Raw genomic sequence first — 13,053 nt, 5'->3', positions numbered from 1 at the left:
AAAGTAATGGAAAGAAACAAAGTTGAACAAAAGAAAGAAGAACTATGCAAAATAAAAACAGATTTAGGGAACTCAGTGACTCCACCAAGCATAATAACATTCTTATTTTAGGAGTACCAAAAGAAGAAGAGAGAAAAGAGCAGAGAATTTATTTGAGAATTAATAACTGAAAACTTCCCTTATCTGGTGAAGGAAAAGAACATCCAGATCCAAGAGGCCCAAAGAACTCCCAACAAAATCAACAAAAGCAATGGAACACCAAGACCTTGTAATTCAATTTGCAAAATAAAGTGATAAAAAAAAAATCTTAAAAGCAAAAGACAAAAGAAGTGCTTAACTTACAAAAAAAACCCCTAAGGCTAGCTGCAGACTTTTCAACAGAAACTTAGGAAACCAGAAGGGAGGGGCATGATATATTCAAAGTGCTGAATGGGAAGAATGTACAGTCAAGAATACTCTATCCAGAAAGGCTATCATTCAGAATAGAAGGAGAGATAAAGAGTTTCCCAAACAAAAAGTATAGGAGTCCATTACCACTAAGCCAGCCCTGCAAGAAATATTAAAGCCAACTCTTGAGTGTAAAGGAGAGACCAAAAGTGACAATATAAAGGTAGGAAATGCCAGAGCAGTAAAAATGAGTATTTCAGTAAAAATCAGTCAAGGAATTAAAAAAAAAAAAAAAAAAAAAAGGATATAAAATATAACATCTACCTAAAATATGGGGAGGACGGGAGAAAAGAATGGATTCAAACTTGAACAACTATCAACTTAATAAAGATTGCCATATGCAAAAGAGGTTATAAATAAACCTAATGGTAATCATATATGAAAAACCACTAATAGACATGCCAAAAATAAAGAGAAAGAAATCCAAATATATCACTAAAGAAAAATCACAAAGCGTCAAAGGGAGAAAGGCAACAAAGGATCAGAGAAAACCTCCAGAAAGAACCACACAACAAGTAATGGCAATAAAGACACATCTATCAATAATTACTTTGCATGTAAGTGGACTAAACATTCCAATCAAAAGTCTTGGGTGTCAGAATGGATTTTAAAAAATAAGACCTATCTATATGTTGCCTTCAAGAGATACATTTTAGACCTAAAGACACCTGCAGATTGAAAGTGAAGGGATGCGGACTTAAGCTTCTACTACAAACCTATAATCATCAAAACAGTATGGTATTGGCACAAAAACAGACAAATAGACCAATGGAATAGAATAGAGAACTCAGAATTGGACCCACAAATGTATAGCCAACTAATCTTTGACAAAGCGGGGAAAAGCATCCAATGGAAAAAAGACAGCCTCTTTAACAGATGGTACTGGGAGAACGGGACAGCAACATGCAGAAGAATGAAACTAGATCATTTTCTCATACCATACACAAAAATAAACTCAAAATGGATAAAGGACCTGAATGTGAGACAGGAAACCATCAAAACCCTAGATGAGAAATCAGGAAATAACCTCCTTGACCTCAACTTCAGCTATTTCTTACTTGACACATCCCCAAAGGCAAGGGAATCAAGAGCAAAAATGAACTACTGGGACCTCATCAAGATAAAAAGCTTCTGCTTGACAAAGGAAACAACCCATAAAAGTAATAGGCAACTGACAGAATGGGAAAAGACAGTTGCAAATGACATATCAGATAAAGGGTTAGTATCCAAAATCTATAAGGAACTCACCAAACTTCACACCCAAAAAAACAAACAACCCAGTGAAGAAATGGGCAGAAGATATGAACAGACACTTCTCCAAAGAGGATATCCAGATGGCCAACAGACACATGAAATGAAGCTCAGCATCCCTCCTCATCAGGGAAATACAAATCAAAACCACATTGATATACCACCTCATGCCAGTCGGAGTGGCTAAAATGAGCAAATCAGAGAACTCTAGATGCTGGCAAGGATGTGGAGAAACAGGCATCCTCCTACTACACTGTTGGTGGGAATGTAAACTGGTGCAGCCCCTCTGGAAAACAGTGTGGAGGTTCCTCAAAAAATTAGCAATAGTACTCCCCTGTGAGCCAGCAATAGCACTGCTAGGAACATACCCAAGGGATACAGGAGTGCTGATGCATAGGAGCAGATGTACCCCAATGTTCATAGCAGCACTCTCAACAATAGCCAAAACATGGAAAAAACCTAAGTGTCCATCAACTGATGAATGGAGGAAGATGTGGTATATTTATACAATGAAAGACTACATGGCAATGAGAAAGAATGACATCTGGCCATGTGTAGCAACATGGATGGAACTAAAGGGTGTTATGCTGAGCGAAATAAGTCAGGCAGAGGACAGATACCATATGTTTGCACAGATAGGTGGATTAGGAGGAAGTTAACGGAGGACGAAGCGGGAGAAGAAGGGGAAAAATAGTTGAGGAGAGGAGGGAGGCAAACCATAAGAGACTCTTGAATGCTGAGAACAAACTGAGGGCTGACGGGGGTGGGGGAGGGCACTTGTTGGGATGAGCACTGGGTGTTATATGGAAACCAACTTGACAATAAACTATTTAAGGAAGAAAAAAAAAAGAAAGTGAGGGGGTGGAGAAATATTTATCATGAAAATGGTTATCAAAAGAAAGCCGAGTACCAACATGTATATCAAATAAACTAGACTTTAAAACAAAGACTGGGGGCACCTGGCTGACTCAGTTGGTAGAGTGTACACCTATTGGTCTCTGGGTTGTGGGCTCAGGCTCCATAGTGAATGTACAGATTACCTTAAAAAAACAAAACCTTATAATACATAAATAAAACACTAACAAGAGACAAAGAAGGGCACTATATAACCATAAAGGGTACAATCCAACAAGAAGATATAACAATTGTAAATATTTAGACACCCATATAGGTAGCACCTGAATAGATAAAATAATAACAATAAATTTAAGAAAGTGATTTGATAATAAGACAGTAATAGCAGAGACTTTAAAACCCCACTCACATCAATGGAATACATGTGAATGAATAGAAACAATAGAAATCAATAGAAAATAATCAAAGAAACAATGGCTCTGAGTGACAAACTAAACCAGAGGACTTAACTGACAATTTCAAAACACTCTATCCTAAAAACAGATTACACATCCTTTTCAAATGCACAAAGAACATGTTCCAGAAGAAATCTTATTTTTGGTCACAAAATAGGCTTCAACAAACACAAAAAGACTGAAGTTATACCATGCACCTTTTCTAGCCACAATGTGCCATGAAACTAGAAGTCAACTGCAAGGAAAAACCTCAGAGGGTCACAAGTACATGAAGGTTAAACAACATGCTACTAAACAATGAATGGGTAAACTGGGAAATCAAAGAAGAAATTAAAATACATGGAAACAGGAGCACCTGGGTGACTCGGTTGAATATACAACTCTTGATTTCGGCTTGGGTCATGGTCCCAGGGTCATGGGATCAAGCTCTGCATCAGGCTCTCCACTGAGTATGGAGCCTGCTTGGGATTCTCTCTCTCTCTCTCTCTCTCTCTCTCTCTTTCTCTCTCTCTCTCTCTCTCTCTCTCTCTGTCTTTCTGTCTCTGTCTCCCTCCCTCCCTCCGCCTCTCTCCCCCAGCTCACACACACACTCTCTCTAAAAAAAAAAAATACATGGAAACAGATGAAAATGAAAACACATGGTCCAAAACCTTTGGGATGCAGCAAAAGTGGCCCCAAGAGGGAAGTCCATACAAATACAGGCCTACACCAAGAAGCAAGAAAAATCTCAAATACCTAATCTTACACCTTAAAGGAGCCAGAAAAAGAACAATAAATGAAGCCTAAAAGCGGCAGAAGGAATGACAAACATTAGAGGAGAAATAAATGATATAAAAACTAAAAAAAAAAAAAAAAAATAGAACAGATCAATAAAACCAGGAGGTGCTTCTTCCGAAAAAACGATAACCCTCTAGCCAGATTTATCAAAAAGAAAAAAGACAGGAACCAAATAAATAAAACCACAAATGAGAGAGGAGAAATAACCAACAGCACAGAAATACAATTTTAAAAGAATACTATGAAAAGTTATCTGTCAATGAATTGTAACGACATGTAAGCTGCTCACAGCCACTTACATGCACCATGAACAGCCCTGACTCACAGCACGATGGCATCCCAAAACTCCCTTTCTGGAAGTTCTATCACCTCCCAGGTCAAACATACAGAAATGTTCCCCTTCTCTCTGCCTTTCCGAGCAACTAATTCTTAGCTAAGCCTTCCTCCGTAAGAACTATTCGGTGGGGGGCAGGGGTGCATCTGATGGTAGTCAGTTAAGCATCCAACTTCATTCAGCTCAGGTCATGGTCTTACAGTTGGTGAATTTGTGCCTCACATCAAGCTCTGTGCTGACAGCTTGCGTTGGATTCTGTGTCTCCCTCTCTCTCTATCCCTCTCTCCAACTAGCACTCTGTCTCTCTCTCGAATATAAACATTTTTAAAAATTAAAAAAAAATTATCCAGTGGGAACTGTGTATACTTTGAGAGTACTTGAATGGTGTTTTCCAAGCCAAATGATTTTGTGAGAAACTTTTTATTCTAAAAGAGGCATGGAGAAAAGTCCAGGTATATATGGCCGAAGACCTCCCCTTTTTCTCCTACCTTCTAGTTCTCTCCGCTCTTAATTTCCACACATTCTTGGGGAAACTCAATATGCAAGTTTCATATTCACTGACAGTTGGCTTATGCAAGCACCCTTCCATTAAGACTGCTGACAGGTAGAAAATCATATAAAGACTTACTTTCAACCAGAAAACTGGATTTGCCTAAGCTATTATATAAAGGCCACTCGATCTCTCAAAGCCTCCGAGTTCCACCTAAAAATCAAATCCTAAATGTAGCCACTTACACATATAACTTGCTTATAAATAAAATATTCTTCTAATATTCTAACTGGATTGTAACTCATTACTATTACTGGGGACTATCATCCACCTCCCATTTTACACATGATATTCCCCAAGGCTCGAAAATATAAGTAGGCAAACTATGGTCCATGAGCCAAAGTCAGCCCCTTGCACCTGTTTTATAAGGTTTTATTGGAACACAGCTGCATCGCTTCATTTACACATTGTCCACGGCTATTCTGGTTACCATGTCAGAGTTGAGTAGTTGGGATAGAGACTGTATCACTCACAAAACTAAAAATATTATCTGGCCCTTTACAGAAAAAGTTTGCCCACTGCTGCCCAGAGAGTTTCTCACTTTCACAGCCACACTTCAGCAGTTTTCCTTGAACCTGATAAATTTCCTAGGGGAAGTCAAACAACATCTCTAGCTCAACACATCTGACCTTTTTCCATTGGGTCACGCTGCTTCTTCAGGAGCTGGTCAGCCACTAGAGGGCTCTCTGGCTGGGCCAGTGAATCACAGGTCAAATATCCATTATAGAGCATCACACACAGGAAACACCAGGACTTTACAGTATAGAATAGAGAATGAAAAAAGAAGGGTTATCCCAACCAATTATAAAGCCCTTCCTTGCAAGTTGTAGCAAGGATACACACACCAAAAACTCTTTTAAACAGCACCCATGACCTTGGCCTGTAGACCTTAGGGGCCTTTGCTGGTTCAGCCCTTGAGAAAGAGACCTCTTCAGGTCGTCTCACACGAACCATTACACATCATTCTTAAAATTTTGAGTGTTTGGTCTTCTGTGTTTTTTCTGCTGCTGCAGCTATTGTTGTGGTTTGGTTTGGCTAGCTTTTATTGGCTTTTAATTGACTCACTCATTAGTGAGTCCTGCAGTTACAGAAAAAAAATTGATAGCTGCTTATTTAGTATCTGGATGCCACTGCAATGGGGAAAAGACTACTAGAACTGAAAACTGTCTGTTTGAAAGCGCTAAAAATGCTGGGGTGCCTGGGTGGCTCAGTTCGTTAAGGGTCCAACTTCAGCTCAGGTCATGATCTCACAGTCTGTGAGTTCAAGCCCCACATTGGGCTCTGTGCTAACAGCTCAGAGCTTGGGGCCTGTTTTGGATTCTGTGCCTCCCTCTCTCTCTGCCCCTCCCCTGCTCACATTCTGTCTCTCCTTTAAAAATAAATAAACATTTTAAAAATAAGTATTTTTTTTAAAAAATTTAAATCCTAAAATGCCTATTTATGCACCTAGTAGTTCTCAAGTTCAGACATTATTCCTTGGGCAGGGGTGAGGGTTGCTTTATTTTTAAGGAGATGTGCAAGAAACAAGAAGTGGGGCCAGGGAGCACTAGACTAACCACTTTAGAATAGATCCATGTTCTCCTAAAGAGCAAAACTCAACCATTTGACAAAGCCAAGCATCCCCAGTAACTTAAACACATACCCAGCGCTATGAACTGAGCTACTGCAGATAGTGGAGATGTGGTGAGAAAAAGATGTATTTGGGGATATATTGTTCCTGAAAGATTTCTACGGCAGACACACTTATACTCATTTAGGTTATGGTAAAAGAATTTTCATGTTGCAACTAGTTGTTTTTTTTTTTTTATGTTTTATTTATTTCTAGGAGAGAGAAAGAGAGACAGCATGAGCAGGGGAGGGTCAGAGAGAGAGGGAGTCACAGACTGAAACAGGCTCCAGGCTCTGAGCTGGCAGTCAGCACAGAGCCTGACGTGGGGCTCTAACCCACGAACCTCTAGATCATGACCTAAGTTAAAGTCGGACGCTTAACCGACTAAGCCACCCAGGCGCCCCATGTTGCAACTAGTTTTAAAGATTCCAGGAATTTGTGTTCAAATTTTTGTTTAATATTGAAGGTCTGCCTTTTCATGTGTCTTCTGTTTGATTATGATATAGTTATTTGTGTTATATTAGAGTATATTTGAAGGAGTGCCCCTCGGTAAGTATGGTCAACTGAGAGAGAAGAAAAACAACCTTTTCAGTCTCCTAAGGCCAGGAATTACATCCTAAGGAAGCTGCTCCCTCCAAGAACTGTGTCTCCCCCAAGTATTTAAAAGTGAAACCCTGGCACAAAGAGTCACCTGGTAAGAGAAAGCCAACTAGAGCCTCAGTGCCCTGGGATTCATTAATTCTTCTGCCAGAACTCTCCCAACACATCATCTGACATATTAGCAAACAGGGTATCGCATACCTCCAGGTAAATTAGAACTCACAGGTATTGCTGCACAACAAACCTGTAACATACAAAATGAGCAACTCTCCCAGGAGAGGCAGGAGAAAAGAATACAGAAAGAGAAAATATGGAAGAACATTTTAAAAATTAAAAACAGAATTATCATATGATCCAGTAATTCCACGACTAGGTATTTACCCAACAAATACAAAAGCACTATCAAAAATATGCATCCTTCTGTTTATTGCAGCATTATTTACAATAGCCAAATAATGAAAACAGCCCAAGCATCCATCGATAGGTGAATGGATAAACAAGATGTAAGATCCTGCCATTCATAACAACATGGATGGACCTACAGGGTATTATGTTAAGTCCAATGAGTCAGAGAAAGACAAATACCATATGATTTCACTCATATGTGGAATTTAAGAAACAAAACAAATGAGCAAAGTGAAAAAGAGAGACAAACCAAGAAACAGCCTCTTAACTATAGAGAACAATAGATGGTTACCAAAGGGGAGGCGGGTGGGGACTTGGGTGAAATAGGTGGTAAGGATTTAAGAGTGCCTGTACCAAGCTGAGCACTGAGCAATGCACAGAATTGTTGAATCACTATACTGTACACCTGAAACTAAGGTAACACTGTATGGTAATTACACTGAAATGTTTGAAAAATATATATATATATATACACATATGGTTTAAAAAAAAACATTATAGAGATGTAGAAGATTAAAAAAAACTTTCTTCATCTGGATAATGTGACATTTAGAAGAAAGATAAAAAACAAAGAGGAGAAAATGCATGAAGAAATAACAGAAATAAATTTCCTACAAATAAAGCTAAAAGACCTGAAATCTAAAAAGCCGATAGAACACAAAACAGAAGATACAAGGAAAAGTACAAGGAAAAGACAAACTTCTAAAAGTTTGTAGAAAGAAGAAGCAGATCTCCTATGAAGGAATTGGAATCATGTTGTAATTATACCTCTCAACTCTAATGCTAGATACAATTGATGGACTAGTATTTTTAAAGAATTAAAAAGGGGTGTCTGGGCTGATCAGTCAGTAGAGCATCCATCAAACTCTTGATTTCAGCTCAAGTCATGATTCCAGGGTCATGGGATTAAGCTCCGCACCAGGCTCTGCACTGAGCATGGAGCCTACTTGAGATTCTCTCTTTCACCCTCTACCCCGCTTCCCAGCTCACTCTCTGAAAAGAGGAGAGGGGAGGGGAGGGGAGAGGAGGAAAGGAAAAAGAAAGGAAAAAGAAAGAAAAGGAAAGGAAAGGAAAAAGAAAAGAAAAAGGAATTAAAGAAAGACATACTTAAAACCAGATTTGTCTACACAAATTGTCATTCCGATGTGAAGACATAATAAAATATTTTGGGACACACAGACATCAAAAGGTTTGCTACACAAAAGCCCACAAGACTTATCATGAAGGACAAAGGATATAAGAAGTAATGGGGTATCAAAGCTCCTGATAAAATATCCCATTTTTCTAACAACTATAAAAGACTTAAGTATAATTATAATGAACTAGAAATAAAAATCTAGACAATATCAAGATGATGGAGCCAGTGGGAAAGACGAGGTATAGGGGTGAATGTAAATGCACTGCTCTTGGTAAGAGCACTACATATAAATTGATGCATTTAAGGAGGTGATGGAGGTAAATGAACACAAAGTTTATAATGAAGGCAACTACCAAAAAGACAAGAAATGGAATATGTAACTTTTCAACATAGACAAAAACAAAAATTCCATCTATTCAATGGAAAACAGGAAAGAGGGGGTAAAAACAAAGAATGGAGAATCCAAACTCATTGTTCTTTTCAGTTTACCTATCAGTAAGTCAGTTAATACTTCAAGGTCATGAATACATTCTCTTCGGTTAACTTCCAGTAACTTCTTTGCTTCACTCTTCATACTTAGGACTTTAGTCCACCTAAAAGTAATATTTGTATATGGAATGTGGCAAGCACCAAGCATTTATTTACACTAAAAAAAAACTCACTAATATTTGAAAAGATCATCTGATCCCTACTGCTATTCAGCACTACCTTCATTATAAGTCAAATGGCCACAGTAAGAATATTTTCTAGATGTTCTATTATGCTCCAGTGGTCTATACCTATCTTTGCAACAATATCATACTGCCTTAATCTTGTAGTTATACAATAAACCTTATTATTTAAAAGCGTTAATCTTCCTAACTTAATCTTGAAGAATGTCTTGGCTATTTGTGGGCCTTAGCATTTCTATGTATTTTTCAAATTAGTTTGTCAAGGAAGGCCTGGCTGGCTCAGTAGTCAAAGAATGCAACCCTTGATCCTGGGGTCATGAGTTTGAGCCCCATAATGGGGGTAGAAATTACCAAAAATATAAACTTAAAGAAAAATTTTTAAAAGACTGTTAACTTGTCAATTTCTTTTTTTTAATAGTTAATTTATTTTTGAGACAGAGACAGACAGAGCATGAGTGGGGGAGGGGCAGAGAGAAAAGGAGACAAGGAATCTGAAATAGGCTCCAGGCTCCGAGCTGTCAGCACAGAACCTGATGTGGGGCTCAAACCCACGAACCATGAGATCATGACCTGAGCCGAAGTTGGACACTTACCCGACTGAGCCACCCAGGCATCCCATAACTTGTCAGTTTCTACACACATACACACACCTAGCATATTGATAAAAATTCCATCTTTCCATTGTTGAATCTCCCAAAACGAGAATATGGTCTATCTTCCCATTATTTAAAATTTTTCTAACTTCTCTTAATATTTTCAGTTTTCGGGGAAAAGGTCTCACAAATTTTAGTAAGATGTTTACCTAGACAGTTCATATTTTGAAAACCAAATTTTATTTTTTTTAATGTTTATTTTGAGAGAGAGAGAGCACACATTTAAGTGGGGGAGGGAGAGAAAAAGAGGAAGGAGAATCCCAAGCAGGCTGTGCAGTCAGCACAGAGCCAGACATGGGGCTTGATCTCACAAACCGTGAGACTATGATCTGAGTTGAACACTCAACCAACTGAGGTACCCAGGCATCTCACTGAATATTTATTTCCTAATTATTACCAATACATACAATATGTAATTTTTTACATTCCCCTTGTGTTTGCCAAATACACTTATTCATCTAAATCATATACTATTCTGGATTTCTTATGAGTAATAATTTTTACTTCTTGATAGGCTTTCTTTCTATATTGTACTGGCTGGCTAGGCTCTCCATTGCAAATGTTGACTATAAAATGGTGACATTGGATATACTGGTCTTATTTCTTATTTCAAAAAGGAGAAGGCACTTTTAATATCTCACCATTGAATATAATGTTTGCTAGATGTTATTTGTGAGTAGTCAACCTGATTAAGGAGGTCTCTATTTCCGGTTTATAAGATTTTTTTAAATTTTTTTTAAATGTTTTATTTATTTCTAGGAGAGAGAGAGAGAGACAGCGTGAGCAGGCGAGGGTCAGAGAGAGAGGGAGTCACAGACTGAAACAGGCTCCAGGCTCTGAGCTGGCAGTCAGCACAGAGCCCGACGCGGGGCTCGAACCCACGAACCGCGAGATCATGACCTAAGCGAAAGTCGGACGCTTAACCGACTAAGCCACCCAGGCGCCCCAAGATTTTATTATCTAAATGGATGTTAATTTTTATTAAATGTGCTTTTCCATCTATGGAGATAATCTTATGATTTTCCTCCTTTGTCCCTTCATACAGCGAATTACTTTTTTTTTTTTTAATGTTGAATCAACGTTACATTCCCGGCTCCAAAACTAAACTTAGTTCGAGATAGTATCCTTTCTATATATTGCTGGATTTGGTTTTCCAATAGTTATTTTAGATTTTTTTCATCTGTATTCATGATGGAGACTGAACCGTAATTTTACTTGTCTGTAATGTCTGTATCAGGCTAGGTTATAAAGATTAAGCAGCCTTACAAAGCGAGTTTGGTTGATTACAGAGAGAAGGCTTCAGGCCCCATGGACGAGCCAACAGCCAGCAAGCTGAGGCTGCCTGACAGCCTGAGCCTGAGTCACACCCAGCTGTGCAGCAAACTGGCAGACTGTTGAGCCAGCTGGTGGCAATGAGCAGGTGGCCACATAGGTAACTGTGGGCTTTGGCTACAGGGAGGGGAAGTGGCCAGGGCAGCTGGCTGGGACATGGAATACTAAGCGCTCACTGTGACATTTCTCTCCTCTTATCTGTATGGAAGTGCCATATGCCCTGCAGAATGACAGCTTCTGCTTCCTATTCCTCGGCTTCTTTAGTCACAGAACCCAGCAGAGTTGCAATGCTTCATGTGCCAGTCCTGAGCGGAGTAAGAAACTTCCCGCAGAAACTGTAAAAATGACAATCTCTGAAACCATCTGAGGTTATCTGCCAAATTGTCACTAAACTTCCCGCTTTATCCATATTGAGGCTCATCTAGCAAACCATGCCCTACGGATATCCAAGCCCACCACCTTAACTCTGGGTGAAAGTGGGGTGTGTCCCAGCAGGCAACAGTCTCTCTCTCCCTAGTTACCGTACTGCAGCAGAAATCTATTGTGAAAATATATAATCCCTCTTGGTTGAAAATATGAACCAGCCTTTGAACGCACTCGGCATTATCAGAGATGAAAGTCTCTTATAGAACCAGCCCACATGTTCAAAGAACATGGCTGGGAGTGAAAATTTTCCATTCTACTTTGAATACCATTCTTGTGAAAGAGACTGTAAACAAGATGCAAACAAAGAAGTGCCCTGCTTGACAATATTTCCTAAACTTGAACCTCACAGGCTAGTAGCAAAGCTTTAACACTCTTCATGGTTTCTCTGGTTATTCTTGAATAAGGTATCCCCTCCTGTGTTTATCTCCTCATTTATCAAGTTGTTTCTGAAATTCCTAACGACCTTTTTCAAATAAAAAGAAATCATTAGAGAACTATTGGAGAAATTATTAAAGAAATAACGATCCAAATGATGCTTCATGTAAACACCTTTAGTCATGTTCTGTTTAGCACCAACATGAGAATGCATCAAGAATATATGGAGTTTCTCACATTGATAATGTCTATTACTGGGGCGCCAGGGTGGCTCATTGGGTTAAGCATTCGACTTCAGCTCAGATCATGATTGCAAGGCTCATGATTTTGAGCCCCGCATTAGGCTCTGTGCTGACAGCTGGAACCTGTTTTGGATTTGTTTTTTCCTCTTTCTCTGATCCTCTCTCTCTCTCTCTCTCTCTCTCTCTCTCTCAAAAATAAACAGACGTTAAACAAAAAAAAAATCTTTTTGTGTACTACTGCCCTTTCTAAGAATGAAAGCAATGGATGTCATAGTTCATATTATAAAAGTTGCAAATATCATAAATTAAATAGGTAGTCATCTTGCAGATGAACTGCTTAAGTTACCGTGCTCATTTAAGTAACATCCAGAAGCTATCATTCAATTAATACATCAAAGGTGTTTTTTTGCTAAAATACAGAAAACATCTTGGAGAAATGTGTCTAATGTTATTATCTTGTCTATTTAAGCAATAAAGTATCTTATCTAAAAAGTAAATTAGGGACGTCTGGGTGCCTCAGTTGGTTAAGCATCTGCCTTCATCTCAGGTCATGATCTCAAGCTCAGTTCAAGCCGTGCATTGGGCTCTGTGCTGACAGCTCAGAGCCTGGAGCCTGCTTAGGATTCTGGGTCTCCCTCACACTGCCCCTCCCCTGCTCACACCTCTGTCTCTTTCTCTCAAAAATAAATAAACATTAAAAAATAAATTTTAAAAATGAAAATAAAAAGTGAACTGGTTGTCATAAATGACTGCCTACCTAAAGGCAGAAAGATGCATTCATTGGGGCGCCTGGGTGGCTTAGTCGCTTAAGCGTCTGACTTTCGCTTAGGTCATGATCTCGCGGTTCGTGGGTTCGAGCCCCGCGTCGGGCTCTGTGCTGACTGTCAGCTCGGAGCCTGGAGCCTGTTTCAGTCTGTGTCTCCCTCTCTCTCT

Source organism: Hyaena hyaena, unplaced genomic scaffold, assembly GCF_003009895.1.
Source record: "Hyaena hyaena isolate Hyena2069 unplaced genomic scaffold, ASM300989v1 scaffold_51, whole genome shotgun sequence".
Lineage (NCBI taxonomy): Eukaryota > Metazoa > Chordata > Mammalia > Carnivora > Hyaenidae > Hyaena > Hyaena hyaena.
This window is presented reverse-complemented; position numbering follows the sequence as displayed.